An 18,849-nucleotide genomic window follows, 5' to 3' on the forward strand; every position below is an offset into this window, starting at 1 on the left:
GAATTTTAAATTCTATTCTGGATTTAACAGGGAGCCAATGAAGGGAAGCCAAAATAGGAGAAATAAGAACTATCTTCTATCTTCTTTCATCAGAACTCTTGCTGCAGCATTTTGAATCAGCTGAAGGCTTTTAACTGCAATTTGTGGACATCCTGATGGTAAAGAATTACAATAGTCCAGCGTTGAAGTAACAAATGCATGGACAAGTTTTTCAGCGTCACTCCTGGATAGGATCCTAGAAACCTGTTTAATATGGGATTTAAATGACATGTCCTGGTCAAAAATAACACCAAGGTTTTTTACTTTATTACCGGAGGTCAATTTAATGCCATCCAGGTTAAGTGATTGTGTGATTAAGCAGTTTCTTTTTTAAAGACTCCGGTCCAAAGACACCAACTTCTGTCTTGTCTTAATTTAGAAGCAAAAAATTTAAAGTCATCCAAGATTTTATGTCTTCAAGACATGCTTGTAGTCTAACTAATTGGTTCGGCTCATCAGGATTTATGGATAAGTAAAGCTGAGTATCATCAGCGTAACAGTGAAAGTTTGTCCTATGCTGCCTGATAATTTGACCTATTGGAAGCATATATATAGTAAAGAGAATTGGCCCAAGTACTGGACCCTGTGGTACTCCACAATTAATCATGGATTTTAAAGATGATTTATCATTTACATGAACAAACTGGAATCTGTCAGACAGATAAGATTTAAACCAGCCTAACGCTGTTCCCCTGATCCCTACAGCATATTCTATGATGAGCTCTGAAGCCTGACTGAAACTCTTCAAACAGGTCATTGCTGTGTAAATGCTCACATATTTGATTAGCAATTATTTTCTCAAGAATTTTAGATAAGAATGGAAGATTGGATATAGGTCTGTAATTTTTCAAGTCATCTCGATCAAGCAAAGGTTTCTTAAGTAAAGGTTTAATTACAGCTACCTTAAAAGCCTGTGTTACATATCCATTTACTAAAGATAGATTAATCATATCTAAAATGGGGCTGGTAATCAGAGGGAACACTTCTTTAAATCATTTGGTTGGGATTGGGTCAAACATACAAGTTGAAGGTTTAGATGAAGCTAATATTTCTGATAACTCAGGAAGCTCCACAGGATCAAAACAGTCCAAACACAAATCAGGTTCTACAGTTACTTCCAATGTTGTCTCACTTGCTGAGGATGAAGTAATCATCTTGGGAGTATGTCAAAGATTTTATTTTTAATAGAATCAATTTTATTTAAGAAGAATCCCATGAAGTCATGACTGCTGAGAGCTAAGGGAATGGATGGCTCAACAGAGCTATGACTCTGTGTAAGTTTAGCAACTGTGCTTTAAAGTACGCAGATCTAAATTAAACCAAGGAGCATGCATAAGGGTGACAGTGAAAAGGAAAAACCCTCTTTCAACAGGACAAAACCTAACGTGAAAAACAGAAGTACTTGTCAAGGAGCACTTTATATGTTAAAGTAGGGAGTTAATGGCCACAGTTCTTTTAGTGGCTTCATCTAGGAGAGAGAGAAACAGCTAAACAGAAAAACTGTAAGCCAGTTAAGGATCTATAGGATTAAAACAAAGTGCATATAGCTAGTGGGTTAGAAGCAGTAATAGCTCCTTCAATTATATCTAGAAGAGAGACAGAGTACAATACAGAAACACAGGTGTATCCTATAGAGACAGAATATAAAGTTACTGGCAACTGTTGCTCAACTGATGGACCAACTAAACAGAAACAACTGGCCATGTATAGCTTCCATGTAGAAAAACAAATTAATAACGGCTGTAAGTTACATTAAGTTGTTTTCCATTCAATTAATATTTGTTTTGTGTTGTGGAATTTGGTTCTATGTTTTTCCTTGTGCTTTAATATTCTTGTGTTTCCCTGTGTATGTCCATATTAATCAGTTATTTCCTCAATGTTTCTATGGAATGTCTCATGGTTTCTGTGTTAATCTCCAGCCTTCCTCAGTTGCTCCCGTTCAGGTTATTCCCCAGCTGCAGCACATTTAGTTAATTAGACTGACCAGTTAATTCTTCCACTAATCAATCTTCCCAGTGAAAGTGCTCTCTCTTTGTGTCACGTCTTGCTGGATTCCCTGTTGCTCCTGGCTCATATTGTCCTCATTTTTTATCTCATATTTTTGGGTTCCTAGCATGCCTTTGTTTGTCAGTGTTGTAAGATTTGGAATATGTAATAATGGTTTGTAATGAGACCCTTGTGCAGGCAACAAGCAAGGATGACAAGGGAAGGTTTAAACAGTTTGACACAACACAAAATGTTTCTTCCAGGTTTCAGGAGCGGGTTCCTGGACAATACTGAGGAGGAGAGGTAGGTGGTTATAATATGAAGAAAAGTTAGAATGAATATGATGATGAATGAAGGAAGCTGAGTCTTACTGATGGCAGAGTCACAGAGGATCTCGGAAGAGTGGTGAGTATATCCACAGGGGCTGAGATTTACAGAACGTGCTGTGATGAATGGTTTGCTCATGGTGTTTGTTTCTTTGTCCCAAGAGGAAGATGGGGATGATGACGGAGAGGTGGTGTTGGAGGGTGGACAGGTGAGGTTGGTGTGAGGGATGGTCCAGGCAGTGGTTCCAGGGGACAGCAGCAGTGAGGAGATTCTTCGGAAGGGATCTTGGGGTGACCTCGTCAGTGAAGTCCAGGAAACAAGGAGTCAGAGGACTGAAGACCAGAAGGAGGACAGCAGACTGGAGAACAGGTTTGTTGATGGAAGGAGAACACAAGAGGTTAGCCATGGAGCATAGGTCAGAGTGCAATAAACTACAAGGCCTGATTACCACTCTGTGAGTAAGAACAATCTGGCATCTGCCTCAGGGGATACACTCCTCTTTATGCTGCTCCAGATTAACCTGAATGAGCTCCAGCTGCGGGGACACACCTGCCGGAATAATTTTTGTTGCTTGTTTTTTCTGGGCTAAACAAAGACTCTGACTAAATGACAGACATAGAAACATGTCCACAGATGTTCAGTGTTTTGAGGGTGTTCTTCAGCTCCTGCCTCCTTGCAAAAAGTAATTTTATTAAAGGTGAAGTTCATTTTTGAATAGCCGTGTCAGTTCACTTGTATTGAGATTTATCTCAGTTAGGAATATCAGAGCCAAAATCACACAGAGGAGTAAAGCTAGGAGCTACTCAGCGTATAACGATTCAGGAGAGAAAGAATTTCTTCTATCTGAACAACTTGAACAATCTCAACAGAAAGACTTCCTGCAGTTTCACAATTTTTTATGTCACCTCTGTATCAGAAAGCCTTTTCTATTTTGTACCATTTTCTAAATAAACCAAATTAAAATTTTTACCATTTTCTAAATATGAAGTTAAGCAGTTGCACTTTTGCTCTTGAACACAAACTTTGTGCAACAGATACAATGCAGTAGCTTCAAATCTTTCTTTTTTTCCAAGGAGCTCCAGCTTTTCTTGACTTCCCCTCACCTGTGCAATAACCCATGCATATGCATACATTTAGAACAGTAAATATTTTAGCCAAATTATCATTTATTTATTTATAATTTAAGCTGTTTTTTTACATGACAATAAATAAAGAGTCCAATAGCAACGGTACTCAATGGGTTTGTTCCATGCAATAGCTTGAACGTCGGTTCTGAGAAAAATGTGTTTGAACAACAATAATAGCAAAAATATTTTGGTTTTCTCTTAAAAAATATTTATTTCAGCATTTTAAGTTCACAGTAGTTAAGGTTTTAATATGAAAAACAACGGCATAATTAAATTTAAAAGTGGGGAGCTGATTTTCTTCAGAAGCCTGTTGCAAATGGGTGCCAAAAGATTAAAAAATCCCTGACTATCATTTTTTTTAGCTCTCATTGTAAAGAGTGATTAATAATGATTATATGTGTTTATTATGTGGCCCAATCTAAGTCTGAATACTGCTAGTTTTCTGTTCTTTCCCTTTCTATCATTTATTTCCATGCAGTTTAAGTGTATGCTCTTACAGAACTAATCTTCAAATGCAAACAGTAAATAAGGAACATATGCAGAGGAGTAACACCTACAGTGACACACAGGTGAGCATGACCTTATCAAGTGTTGAATATCCCTTACCTGTGAGTTTCACTGAGTCTACAGTACCCAATGGTTTCTGTAAACAGTTCCATTCACCTGGAGCATCACTGGGAACCTGGACAAAACTGGGTGTTCCAATAGGACAATGATCCCAAAAATACACCACAAATTGTTTTGGGATAAATGCAGTAACATATCCCATTGTGAAAAGGAACTATGTTTGAAAGCTGGATAAGTACCAGGAAACCAGCCAATTTAAATTAACTCTACCAATTCTGCCAAGATTTGCCAAATTTTCAAGTGAGTTTATAGCTAGGAAATGTGTGATCAAGGTGCACCAACACAGATGTATTTAAATAAATATAAATGGGGTTGTACATATATTTGATCCAGTATGTATAATTTTGATTCTGTGTAGATCAGAGAAAATTCCCAACAAATTTGTTTTCTGCTGATTCAGTTTAAATTAAAGACGTATTTTTGATAGATGATTTAAAGTTGTCACAGCTGACAGTAACATTGTCCTCAGATACAGGGACTCGACTTTGACTGCTGCAGCCTCAGAGTCTGAACAGGACGGTTTCATCCTCAGCAGTTGATTAGACAAACTCTGTTTTTCCTTGACCTCATCAAGGAGGTGTCACTGTGAGCCAGATAGGCAGTGGTACGTTATCATCAGTAACATCTGCTGTGATAGTTTAGAAGAGCCTCTGCTATGGGAAGCTGAGAAAAAAAGCCCGGATCCCCGAGAGAGTTTTCAGTATTTTAACTGGAACAAGAGAGGGAGTTCAGTTACCTTCTACTAAAGCACTTGGGATTGGTAAGGCATAACAAAATTAAGGTAAGGTTCACAAAAATATAAATAAAAAACAACACGAGTGCCATGTTTAAAGTTGGTGTATTGAAGCCCAACACTGCCTAACCTGTGCTGTGGTTCATGTTACAGGCTGATGAAGTGTAGCAGGAACAGAAAGCTATACTTTAATATCTCTGCAAAGACATCCATGTCTCTCCCAGTAGATATAAGAAAGGCCTTATAAGACCTTTAAGTTTCAGCATGTTGATTTGAAGCCATTTAAGATCAAATCTTTTAACAAAATGCAGCATGTTTCGGTTTGCTTTATTTCCTGCGATACATTGTGTTTAAGCAATTTTAATTCGTTAGGTGTTGAACAACATCAAAAAATAGAATAATGTTATGACTGCTTATTTAAGTCATACAATATTGCAAATAATTTCTATATTGGGGAAGCATGATTTGCAGGAACCTTCATCTGGGTGGATAACATAAAAAAGTGGATGTAGCTATCAAGTTTGCACCAAAGTAAAGGTCAGAGTGATGAAATATATTAGCTCCTGTGGGAGCAATACAAATTCACAGGACATGTGATGAAACTCAATTTTGTAACATCTAATTTTTAGACTATGTTGGATTAACTCACTCAAACCAGATTCCTGTATACTGTGCCTTGCAAAAATATTCAAATCCCTCTGAACACCTTGCAAAATCCAATTTGTTTTAATGGGACAAAATAGCTTGAAGTGAAATAAAAAGTGTGGGGATTATTTATATCCAGGCCCCCTTTTTCTGACACCCCTAAATAAAATCCATTGGAACCAAATGCCAACAGGTCATTTATTAGTAAACTGGGAAGGGGGAGGGGATAAATTGAGTTTAATCTCAGTATCCACAGACCTCTACAAGAGTGTACGCATGCTGCCATGACAGCCTTATACAGGTCCTTCTCAAAATATTAGCATATTGTGATAAAGTTCATTATTTTCCATAATGTCATGATGAAAATTTAACATTCATATATTTTAGATTCATTGCACACTAACTGAAATATTTCAGGTCTTTTATTGTCTTAATACGGATGATTTTGGCATACAGCTCATGAAAACCCAACATTCCTATCTCACAAAATTAGCATATTTCATCCGACCAATAAAAGAAAAGTGTTTTTAATACAAAAAACGTCAACCTTCAAATAATCATGTACAGTTATGCACTCAATACTTGGTCGGGAATCCTTTTGCAGAAACGACTGCTTCAATGCGGCGTGGCATGGAGGCAATCAGCCTGTGGCACTGCTGAGGTCTTAAGGAGGCCCAGGATGCTTCGATAACGGCCTTTAGCTCATCCAGAGAGTTGGGTCTTGAGTCTCTCAACGTTCTCTTCACAATATCCCACAGATTCTCTATGGGGTTCAGGTCAGGAAAGTTGGCAGGCCAATTGAGCACAGTGATACCATGGTCAGTAAACCATTTACCAGTGGTTTTGGCACTGTGAGCAGGTGCCAGGTCATGCTGAAAAATGAAATCTTCATCTCCATAAAGCTTTTCAGCAGATGGAAGCATGAAGTGCTCCAAAATCTCCTGATAGCTAGCTGCATTGACCCTGCCCTTGATAAAACACAGTGGACCAACACCAGCAGCTGACACGGCACCCCAGACCATCACAGACTGTGGGTACTTGACACTGGACTTCTGGCATTTTGGCATTTCCTTCTCCCCAGTCTTCCTCCAGACTCTGGCACCTTGATTTCCGAATGACATGCAGAATTTGCTTTCATCCGAAAAAAGTACTTTGGACCACTGAGGAACAGTCCAGTGCTGCTTCTCTGTAGCCCAGGTCAGGCGCTTCTGCCGCTGTTTCTGGTTCAAAAGTGGCTTGACCTGGGGAATGCGGCACCTGTAGCCCATTTCCTGCACACGCCTGTGCACGGTGGCTCTGGATGTTTCTACTCCAGACTCAGTCCACTGCTTCCGCAGGTCCCCCAAGGTCTGGAATCGGCCCTTCTCCACAATCTTCCTCAGGGTCCGGTCACCTCTTCTCGTTGTGCAGCGTTTTCTGCCACACGTTTTCCTTCCCACAGACTTCCCACTGAGGTGCCTTGATACAGCACTCTGGGAACAGCCTATTCGTTCAGAAATTTCTTTCTGTGTCTTACCCTCTTGCTTGAGGGTGTCAATAGTGGCCTTCTGGACAGCAGTCAGGTCGGCAGTCTTACCCATGATTGGGGTTTTGAGTGATGAACCAGGCTGGGAGTTTTAAAGGCCTCAGGAATCTTTTGCAGGTGTTTAGAGTTAACTCGTTGATTCAGATGATTAGGTTCATAGCTCGTTTAGAGACCCTTTTAATGATATGCTAATTTTGTGAGATAGGAATTTTGGGTTTTCATGAGCTGTATGCCAAAACCATCTGTATTAAGACAATAAAAGACCTGAAATATTTCAGTTAATGTGCAATGAATCTAAAATATATGAATGTTAAATTTTCATCATGACATTATGGAAAATAATGAACTTTATCACAATATGCTAATATTTTGAGAAGGACCTGTACTTCCGCCATCCGGTTTTGTACTACCCTATTCTGGCAATACAGGAACAGCCGACTGTCTCCACTACTCCAACTTCCCTTAGCATGAACCATGCTAAGTGTTTAGCTTGACTAATGCTCTGGCTCGGCTCTATGGCTGCTTGGAGAAAAGTAAAGTTGCCTTGTTTGGTGAGCAATACTTTATAAATGTTGTTGCTGTGCAGGTAATTATATGCCTCTGTGCTCTTGAAATTATGCAATTTCTCGCCATCAACACCTTCGGAAAATTGGAGGTAATTAATAATGTTGATGTAGCTAACTTAGGGCCATCGTTTCATGTCATCTATCCAGCCCGTGAGAAGTGACTGGTAATTCACTGTTAACGAATTGTCCTTGTTGCTTTTTGAAACATACCTACAGTGTAGCCACCTCCGATGTGTTGCCGTTTATGCCAGGTAAAAAGACTGGTGTGTAAGAAACGTTAATCAATAGCAAATATGTAACCCCGCAACCGTAAACAACTGCGCAAGCCGAAGTAAAATACCGGCTTCCACTACAAATCCGAGGTAATGGCATAAATTCAGGAATTTTGTGGATATATCCAGCTCTTCTGTGAAGGTCCCAGAGGTTTACTAGAGAACATGATGTTTTAGTTACTCGCTTCAGAAATCTGGCCTTTCTAGAATCAGAATCAGCTTTATTACCAAGTTCGTACATACAAACTTGACTCTGGTACAATTTGCTCTTTGGTTTGTTTTTGCATTACAGAATATACAAATTTACAATGTACAATATAAACATATATAAATAAAAAGGTGCATTTGCAACATCTGTATGCTGTTGTTTTGTACTCTATTGAATGTTCATCAGAGAAACAGCCTTGGGGAAGAAACTGTCTCTGTGGCGGCTGGTTTTAGTAAACAGTGCTCTGTAGCGGCGGCCAGAAGGTAAAGCTCTGAACAGTTTATGTGCAGGGTGTGTGGGGTCTACAGAGATATTAGCAGCTCTTTTTCTGACACTAGACCTGTATTGGAGGGAACGTCAGCCCTGATTATTCTCTCTGCATTTCTGATTATTCGTTGCAGTCTGGACCTGTCCTGTTTTGTGTATGAGCCAAACCACACTGAGATGGATGATGACAGGACAGATTGAATGATGGCAGTGTAGAAGATGACCAGCAGCTCCTGTGGAAGGTTGAAGTTCTTGAGTTGCCTCAGGAAGTACAGTCTCTGCTGGGCCTTCTTTTGAACAGTGTCTATGTGTGAAGACCATCTCAGGTCCTCAGAGATGGTGGTTCCCAAGAACCTGAAGTGGTCTACGGCCGATACAGTGTTGTTGAGGATGGTGAGGGGGTGTATGGGGGTGGTGTTCTCCGAAAGTCCACCACCATTTCCACAGTCTTGAGTGGGTTGAGTTCAAGGTAGTTCTGACCGCACCAGTGTACCCTCATCACCGTCCTGAATTAATATATATATATGAAAGAGAGAGAAAAGTTTATGGTTAACTTCAGAAAATGTGAGAAAGTTGATTTGTTAGGCATATTTGGCTCTTAGCCTGTGATTCCCAAAATATTTGGTGTTCCTGATAGTAGCTACTTGTCTTAAAATTAGGGGAAAAAAGCCCAAACTGATGGACCCTAGATGACCTATTCTGTTTTTCCCCACACCTAGCAGGCCTGTGTCTTTGTCTCTGGCTTGTCATGGCGACATTCCCAAGAGACTGTTTTCCGGACGGTTTTCTGTGAGCGGTATGGAATGAGCTCCACATCTCTCACCCGTAAAGAGACGGAGGGAAAAAGCAGCTGTCTCAGCACCTGCCGGCCCCCAGCGAAAATCAAAATATCAATAAGCTCTTATAGCATTAAGGAAAATGCCTAAATCTGACACTTTCTCTCCCTCCATCCCCTCCTCTTTCCCTTTGCCAATATCACTCAACCACTTACACTTGGCATGGGCCCACTGGAGAGTTTTACATGTACATTAAGAGAGGCTTTCTGCCTCTATTTGTCCTCCTCCGCCTCTTCCTCCTCTCTACTATATCTATTAAAGTAAATATACACTGGGTTGTGTGGTGACACATAGTCCATCCTCATTCATTTTTGAGCAGGTGATTGACAGAAGTTGAATAATAGCCCTCAAGGAAGAGAACCGCAGTAGGATCGCCCTGCGAGCCATGTAATAATCTTAATGTCTCACTGCGGTAAGAAAATCAGAGGAAAACCTCACCACTGTTTGTTCCATTAGAATACAGCAGAAATAACTCAGGTTTAGATAATCCATCACAGTAAAAGCAACGACTGACCTCATGAAAAAAGTGCCCTGCCAGGGGAAAGAAGCAGGAAGATATGATACATATAAAAGTGCTACAAAAGTGGGCCGAATAAGCAAAAAGAGATATCACAGAGTGAGAGGAGTTTAAGTAGGGAATAAGGTGTGGAAAGAAAGAATGGCCTAGGGCAGGAAGAGGGTAGAAAGAGGAAGACAGGGATGGAGGGGTCTGGGAGGAAGGAGAGTGGTGGTAAAGCTGAATGATTGCTTTGTGAGAAATATTATTGATGATTCAGGCAGTGTGAATTATTAATGGGCAGCGAAAAGCATCTTTGAACGTGTCTCTGACATTCAATACTGCCAGAGATCAATGAGCTGGCGTGGACGCAAAGAGGAGAGATGAAGGGAGGAAGAAGGAGGAGAGTTTGGAAAGGAGAAAAATAAAATAAAAGTAGCAAAGAGGATGGAGGGAGGCCGTTTTTTGATATGTGGAGTATTTCAGATTGGGAGCTTGTCGGAAATAGTTAGTATGGAGGAAAGGACAACGACGGCCAACTGCAAGGATTCATGTGACGGGCTTGAAGGTGATTGGCTGTGACATTGTCCTGTGTCTAATGCTCCTCCTTAGACATGGGAAACAGCAGCACAGCTCCTCCTCCCCCACATACTGGAGAAGGTTTTCTCTCCCGTGCGCCCCAACCATATCATCTGCGCATGCATGTCAGTTCAAAAATGACAGTCCAGCGTATTTTCCCGCACAACACAAGGCGCATATAGTTAAAGATGGCTCTGTGAGATTTTTTTCCAGTAATCTGATCTCTCGTCACTGTGTGCACTTTTACTCCGACAATTTCCCAACTTCAGTTTACGCCATCCTGACCTTTTCATCGAGTTGAAATTGGAGAGGAAAGAATTCTCAGAATAAGCAATGGTCCCAACATAAAGGGAAAGAGTATTTAAGTAATGTGCTGCAGTCAAACATCAATGTAAGTCCTCTAACATGTACTTTGGGTAAAAGTTATTTGATTACTTTTTCAACAATGATCAGAAAGAGGGAGTTTCTGCAGTAGTTTATGCAAAGTACAAGACAAAATATTGATATACTAGTTTTCTGAACTTTGCACATTCAAGCAAAACATTTAAAACATATAGAGCGTTATTTAACCCCGACAATGCAACCCATCCAGTAAAGACAAATATTCCATGCATTGATTGTCCCTTCACCTGCCTAATTCCTTGCTTGGGTTGTCCAAATAGTAAACTTTGAAGCTTGATTATGTTGCTAATAAAAATACTCACTACCATTAGAACGGCACAGGGTTTCTCATAAAGACCAGGAAAAATCTAATCAGTAACAAAGTAATCTTTTTTCATTGCCTTAATTACTGCAAAACAAATATGTAGCAGCAAATTCAGCAGCTGTTTGTGTAAAATTTTCATTTAAAAGTGGAGCTTTGGGTATGGGAATGGGAAAGGATTCCACCTACAAAGCTTCAACAATTAGTGTCATAAGTTTGCTTATGGCACTAATTGTTTGCTTATTGAGGAAATATGATGTAACACAGTGGTAAACATGCCACCTTACCAGTTTTTTTGGAACATGTTGCAAGCATTACATAAAAAAAATCATTGAATAGTTGCAATAAAACAATGAAGTTTCTCAATTTGAACATTAAATAACATGTCTTTGTAATGTATTTATTTGCATATACTGTAGGTTGGATGGGATTTGCAAATCATCGTATTCTGTTTTTATTTACATTTTACAAAACGTTCCAACTTCATTGGAATTGAGGCTGTATTCAGCATTTGCCCTGTTTAATTAGGTTTTCGGTCATTTTGTGTTATATTCCTTTTTGGTCGACTAAAACAACTAGAGTTGATGGGTTGAAATTAGCTCTGACTAGTTTCTGGTCAACATTTCCCAACTTTAAGCCTCATTCAAACCTCGTAGTCTACTCACGGCCCCAGTAGTGTCTGTGGGGGGGGCCTGCAGACATCCAACTTCTTGTGACCCTGTTGCCTATATGTGCCAGGAGGTACAATTATACTTTCAGTCAGAGGGTCGAGCAGAACACACAACAGATGAGGAAAAGAAAGGGTCAGGTCACAAGAAGAAAAAAAAAAACATCATATTGTTTCTTTTTGATTATATTCTTCTTCTTTTCCTCTTTTTCTGAGTAGACAAGGTATAATGCAGCACTTTATCACCCCTTAAGAGGCTGTAGTTTATATCTCTGAATGGAACATGGTTGTTCAGCTGAACTAAAAATAGTATGAATAGGAGCACGTTCTCGTATTCACCTGAGCTCATAGCAAATTGTGCAGACTGACATGGAGAGGCATGTCAAGCTGGTTAGTCTGGGTCTTCATAAAAACATAAAACAGTTTCAGGCACAAAAGCTTTAACTTTTTTAAATAACATTGTTTAATAACATTCAGTGTGCTGCACCTATTTCTATAAGGTTACTCAATATGTGGTTAGCCACAGCCGTTAATACCTTTGTCACTAAACAAAGGAGTGAAGTGGGGATGTAGGTCACCCTTTTACCTTTCCATAAAGATGTATGTTGGCGTGTCGACTGTGCGTCAGTTTGTACCCTCAGGTCTAGCCACAAGTTGCTAACATGTAAAAAAAAAAAAAATTATCTTACAGCATGCTATATTATGGGATCTTCACTGACCTCTTTATAAACATTATAGTTGGTCTTAAGATGCTCTGCCAGGTTTAAGGAGCTAATCTGCTTTGTAGTCATCACTAGTAGCCAAAACTTGCACAAAGGCTCACATGCTTCAGTTTTTCCTATTGGCCTGCCTCATAGGCAAAATATCAGCAAACAGGCTGTTATTTTTGACTTTTGAACTTAACATGTGACTCTTCTCTGGATCTGCTAGACACGTTACAGTAGTTTTTTTAATCATCACTGTGAACTTAACTGGACCAAGTACTGTACAGTTAGTCCGTTTTTTTGAAAATCACCATACAGATGTACCATTTAGGGGCTTCCATTAATCTAAACATTTATTCTAATTTAAAAATTAAGAAAGGGCTTCATTAAAGCAGCAAGATGAGCAGCAGCTGCTGGCAATTCAAGTTCTTATTTTAAAAACAAAAACTGGGTTTTAAAATGTCAATTTCTTGTACATTGTTGAATTTTAGATCAGTCAACTGTGTCCAAGTTTCAACCATCTGATGCAAGACACTTGATTTGAATTTTCTGGAACCACTTTTCTATGAACTGGAAACTGCTGGAACGCCTGACCACAGTAAAGCCAGAGTTGCATCATCCTGGACTGAGAGGGTGCCGACCAAGAAACAGGATGATGCCTGGTGCAAAATAGACAAACCTGCTCAATGTCTTCTGTGAAAACCTTTAGATGAGATAAAGACTGAGCTATTTGGCCACAATGACAAGTGCTGTGTTTGAAGCAGCTAAAGTAAAACTTTCAAACTTCAGAACACTGTACCAACTGCCAAGCATGGCGGGGGTAGCATCATGCTGTGGGGCTGTTTCATTGTCAGTAATGTAGGAGGATTACCCTTTAAGGTAAGGTATGGTAAGTTTATTTATATAGCGCTTTTCAGCAACGAGACACTCAGAGCGCTGTACATACAATTACAATACAATCACAAAGCAAATAAACACAGATACAGACACAGAAAAACAAATCAAATGATAATATCAAACAACAGAGGTAATTTAAAAAAGTAAAATAAAATAAAGAGAATAGAATGATGGACAAGAAAATGAAAGGAAAATTGGACTGAAAACGAAACTAATCATGCCTAGATGGCACAGTCAAAGGCCACTCTAAACAAATAAGTTTTTAATCTTGATTTAAAGCAACTTAGGGTTTCGGCGCTTTTACAGTTTTCTGGCAGTTTATTCCAGGTTAGTGGAGCATAAGAACTAAAAGCTGCTTCTCCATGTTTGGTTCTGGTTCTGGTTCTGCAGAGTAGATTTGAGCAAGATGACCTGAGAGGTCTGGCTGGTTGATACACTGACAACAAGTCTGTAATGTATTTTGGTGCTAAGGCATTCAGTGATTTATAGACTAACAGAAGTATTTTAAAGTCTATTCTCTGAGCTACAGGGAGACAGTGTAGGGACTTTAGAACCGGGGTGATGTGCTCCACTTTCTTAGTTCTAGTGAGGACGCGGGCAGCAGCGTTCTGGATCAACTGCAGCTGTCTGATCGACTTTTTAGGCAGACCTGTGAAGACACCGTTGCAGTAATCAATTCTACTAAAGATGAATGAATGAATTAGTTTTTCAAGGTCCCTCTGAGATATTAGTTCTTTAATCCTGGAGATGTTATTTGGGTGATAGAAGGCTGACCTTGTTACTACCTTTATGTGCCTTTGAAGGTTCAGGTCTGAGTCCATCACTACACCCAGGTTTGGAGCCTAACTGGTGGTTTCTAGCTGTATTAACTGAAGCTGTGTGCTAACTTTTAAACGCTCTTCCTTTGGTCCAAAGATAATTACTTCAGTTTTGTTTTGATTCAGCTGAAGAAAATTTAGGCCCATCTATGCATTGATTTCTTCTAAGCATTTACCCAGCACTTGAATGGGTTCATGGTCACCAGGTGACATCGTAACGTATAGCTGTGTGTCGTCTGCATAGTTATGATAATTTACGTTGTTGTTTGTTAAAATCTGAGTTAGGGGGAGCATGTAGATATTGAATAGGAGGGGCCCTAAGATGGACCCTTGGGGAACGCCACATGTGATTTTTGTGCTCTCTGATGTAAAGTTACCTACTGACACAAAAAAGTCCCTGTCCTTCAAGTAGGATTTAAACCTGTTGAGTGCTGTACCAGAAAGGCCGACCCAGTTTTCCAGGCGCTCTAATAAAATGGAGTGATCAACAGTGTCGAATGCTGCACTAAGGTCCAATAATACCAGCACTGTGGTTCTTCCATAGTCTGCATTTATACAGATGTCATTGAACACCTTGACAAGAGCAATCTCTGTACTGTGGTGAGCAGGAAACCTGACTAGAAGACATCGAAGTGGCTGGTCATTGTTAGGAAGTTGTTTAATTGCTGAAACACAGCTTTTTCAATAATCTTACTGATGAAGGGGAGGTTTGATATAGGCCTGTAGTTCTGTAGTTGCAGCTTGTCCAAGTTGCTCTTTTTCAATAGAGGTTTGATAATTGCTGTTTTTAGGGCCTGGGGGAAAACACCAGACAAAAGGGACGTGTTTATTATTTGTGTTAAATCAGATGTTATTACTGGCAAAGCTTTCTTAAGGAAAGCTGTGGGTAAAAGATCGAGACAGCAGGAAGAAGAGCTTAGCTGCTGTACAATTTCTTCTACGTTTTTGTAGTTTATTTGGTGGAATTGGGAAATTTTGTCAAAATCAGTTCTAGTTAGAGACAACATTGGTACTGGAGTTGATGTGGATGTGCTGACTGCCCCTCTGATCTTTTGGGTTTTTTCAGTAAAGAATTTAGCTAATTCATTGCAGGCCCTGGTAGAGTGGAGTTCAGATGCTACAGTTACAGGAGGGTTTGTTAACCTGTCGACCGTGGCAAATAATGCACGAGCATTGTTTATGTTTTTACTGATGATCTCAGAAATGAAAGATTCCCTTGCATTTTTCAGTTGTAGGTTATATCTGTAGTGTCTCTTTATAGATCATATAGTGAACCTGGAGTCCAGTCTTTCGCCACCTGCGTTCAGCTTTTCGACACTCCTTTTTTTCCCTTCTGACTGATGGAGCACTTCTCCATGGAGACATTTTCTTCCCAGAAACGACTTTCACTTTAATTGGAGCAATTGAATCAATGATGTCTGAGATTTTAGAATGAAAGTTATCTACCAGCTCATCTACAGTGTTACAGGGCAAAGTGGAGGTAGAAGAGTAAATCTGGTTAAAGGTTTCAGCAGCATCGTCCTTAAAGATGCGTTTTCTTATCATGTCTCTTTGGCTAACTGAGTCATTGCAGATGATGCTTTCAAAAATAACAGAAAAGTGGTCAGATAGGGCAACATCACTTACAGACACCTTGGAAATGTTTAGCCCCTTAGTGATGATCAAGTCCAAAATATGTCCCTGTTTGTGCGTTTGCTCTTTAACATGTTGAATCAAACCAAAATTTCTAAGAGTGTCACATAGATCTATTGCACTTCTGTCTTCAGGATTGTCCATGTGAATGTTGAAGTCTCCAACAATAATTAAACAGTCATAATAAACATATATCACAGATAAAAGCTCATTAAAATCACTGATAAAGTTAGTTTTGGATTTAAGGGGCCTGTAAATATTCAAGAACATTGTTCGGACCGGGCACTTTACCTGGAGAGCCAAATATTCAAAAGAGTCAAATTTGCCCAGAAATACTTTTTTACACTCTTACAATCTTTAAACAAAGTGGCCACCCCTCCACCTTTTCTGTGCTGTCTGCTCTCACAAAGAAAAGTAGTTCGGAGGTGTCGCCTCTCTCAGAATGGGAGCTTCATTAAATTCATGTAACCATGTTTTTGTTAAAAACAGAACATCAAGCTCGTGGTCAATAATGAAGTCATTGATTAAAAATGATTTTCCTGACAGAGATCTAATGTTCAGTAAAGCCAGTTTATATGACTTAGTTGCTGATATTAACTCTGTGTGTGGTTGTACCTGACAGTTTATTACTTTTGTTTATTGTTTATTACTGTCTCTTATCCTTTTGGCTTTGTTCTTTCTGTCACGTATAAGCACAGAGATTTTACAACTATCTCCTATTAGGGGCCCAACTTTTTCCTGGAGATGCTCATTTCTGATAGAGTTACCACTGGGGCCCAGACTGTATCACAGAGAAGTGATTTGAAGGTCCTGATTAGGAGGAGATAGATTAGGAGGTGGTGGGGCTCTGTGGCATTTGGAAGATGTTGGTTTAGTAGCAGGGCCTCGGCCACGGGGGGTGTTGAATGGAGACGATGTCAGAGCCATTTGGGTCCCGATTTTAAGAGCTCCTTTCATGTTATCAGAATCCAGTAAAGCAAAACGCTGGCTCAATGGGGAGATGGGAGAGTTCTGTGCGGTCTGGGTCGGGGTCTGGGGTGAGGGGGGTTTACCGGGGGTGTCGGTCTGGGCTCCACTTCTCCTGTGGATTTCGACGGGGAAACCTTTTGTGATGACCTCTCTTTCTCAGCCAACTGGCTGATTGTTTCTGCTGGAGCGTTATCATTGTTGTTGATACTCCATGTTCTCTGCTGAAGGTCGAAGCTGCTGGTGGATTATTTATTGAATAGAAGAGATTAGATGTGAGACGTCTGGCTCCTGGCTTGTTCAAACAGAAACCATCTTGCTTGAAGAGTTGTCTTTTTTCCCAAAAAATATTAAAGTTTTCGATGAAATTCACAGGTGTGGTGGCACCTGTTTTTTTTCAACCACTTATTAATCATCAGAAGTCTGGAAAAAACCTCATCGCCACAGAAAGTTGGTGCAAAGGATCCGCTGAGAAACACCTTGATATTGAGACCTCCAACAATAGTCAGAAGATGAGTGAAATCCTCCTTTAATCCTTCTGATATTTTCTTAGCAACGTCATCCATGGCTCCACAGTGTATAATAAGGTTTTCTAGAGACGGGCGCTTTTCTGTGATTGCAAGAATATTCTCTGAGATATCAGAGACCATGTTACTGGTACCAATCATAACTTCTGTGTTTTTCTTGTTGCAGAAGTTTTCAATCCCATCCACAGCTGTGTTGCCCACTATTAGGGTTCTTGGTCCGGTGGGGCGCTTTTTCTTTGGCAGCTTTGGAGAAGACTGTTTAGAATGAAGGTTGTTCTCAAACCTTTTATTGTTCTCAGAAGATGGATCATTTTCCTGGTTTTTATTCTGTAGTGGAGCAAACCTGTTTTGGAGAGGAATTTGATTAATTCCAGCTGTCTCACCCCTATCAGTTGTTGTGACAACAGCTCGCTGTCGAAGTCTCCTTTTCCCAGGGGAAACGGGGGCATTTCTCTGTAATTCTGGCCATTCTAATTTATTTAATTGTTGAGATCTTCCAGTGAGTTATCCACCTTTACTTTTTGGGCATGCACCTAAAACATGCCCTCAAGTCATCAACTAGTAAACAATAAAAACCTGTTTTGATTGGATATGGAAGGAAGACACAGAGCTTCAGGAATGGTGATTTCAAAGCTCCAACCTCAACTCTATTGAAAATCTGTTGACTTCGCTTAAAAGCTGAATATTTATTAAGAAACAAACCATTTTGATTTAACTTTACCATTTCTGCCTGGAAGAGAGGTCAAATATGCATATAGAATTATGCCAGAAGCTTTGGTGTTGGCTAGAAAAATGTGTTGTTAAAAAGCATCTGGCTATTTGAGATTAAACCAATTATTATTAAAGGTTTACATACATATTTAGAGCTGTCTGTATAATTTCGACCTGGATTAGAAGAAAATCTAAAATAAATAAATTCTAATTTGTTTAACCAATTTTTTAAAAATATTTTATGTTGTGTAATCCCATCATGGAACACGATTGGTTTAAATAAATTATTTGAATCCTTTTCTTGACATTAATAAATGTTCTACTTTTCCATAAAGTCCAAAACTAATCCTCAGAAAAAACGTTTTGAATGTTTAAAATTCGTCAGTTTTCTGCATCAGTACTGACTCTCCATTTGGTGGGGTTTCAGGTTATTTTTACTACTTTTTATACTGTTTACCTTTGCAGGGCACCTTTAAATGTCTTTATTAATGTAATTAAAAAGTATTTCAATGAAAAATATGTCCATCCTGTTTCTGTGCATGTTCTGAGCTTTGGAAGTAGAAATCTGAACCTTATAGTGTGAGCTCAGGGGTCAGCGGACCTTGCAGAAAAGGCTGATCTTAAGGGACAGACTGTCAGGCCTACTCAGACGCCTCCCCAAAACACAAACACACACACACGCATGCTATTTGTTCGGACCGTCAGTCCTTGCACTCTGACATGGACATTGTTGAGAGTGACACTAAAAGGAGACAGGGTTCAACTCTTATCACCCCGGTAACAAGCTGATGGGGTGACAGACGAGCTCTGGCCGCCACACCTGATCATGGTGCAGGATGAGAGTTTTTCTGAGAGACAGTGAGCATTGGGTTTCTTGCTCTGTCATGTGTAAACAACCAGCGCAATCGCTCAATGTGGATATAATAACATGTGTCTTTACTTCTGTGTTTGCATTTCTGCAGGAATGACCATATTCAGCCATCTTTTGCAG

The 18,849-nt window shown here is 39.7% G+C and overlaps 2 long non-coding RNA genes across 5 annotated transcripts in view; one reads left to right on the forward strand and one right to left on the reverse strand.

Annotated features, from left to right (window-relative positions):
- Positions 1–1,431: 1,431 nt before the first annotated feature.
- On the reverse strand, positions 1,432–8,016 carry LOC124873480. Its single transcript, XR_007039540.1, has 3 exons — positions 7,786–8,016; positions 2,397–2,710; positions 1,432–2,315 (listed from the first exon to the last, which is right to left on the reverse strand). It is a non-coding gene; the product is annotated as an uncharacterized LOC124873480 (long non-coding RNA).
- LOC124873479 overlaps positions 2,604–18,849 on the forward strand; it is a 30,671-nt gene continuing 14,425 nt past the window's right edge. For 3 of the 4 annotated variants that reach the window (XR_007039538.1, XR_007039536.1, XR_007039539.1), the window contains exon 1: positions 7,426–7,560. This is a non-coding gene — a long non-coding RNA (uncharacterized LOC124873479). Of the gene's footprint in view, positions 2,722–7,425; positions 7,561–18,849 lie in introns of those variants that run through there. The other variant, XR_007039537.1, reaches the window with a different exon arrangement.

This window comes from Girardinichthys multiradiatus, chromosome 9 (assembly GCF_021462225.1).
Source record: "Girardinichthys multiradiatus isolate DD_20200921_A chromosome 9, DD_fGirMul_XY1, whole genome shotgun sequence".
Taxonomy (NCBI): Eukaryota; Metazoa; Chordata; class Actinopteri; order Cyprinodontiformes; family Goodeidae; genus Girardinichthys; species Girardinichthys multiradiatus.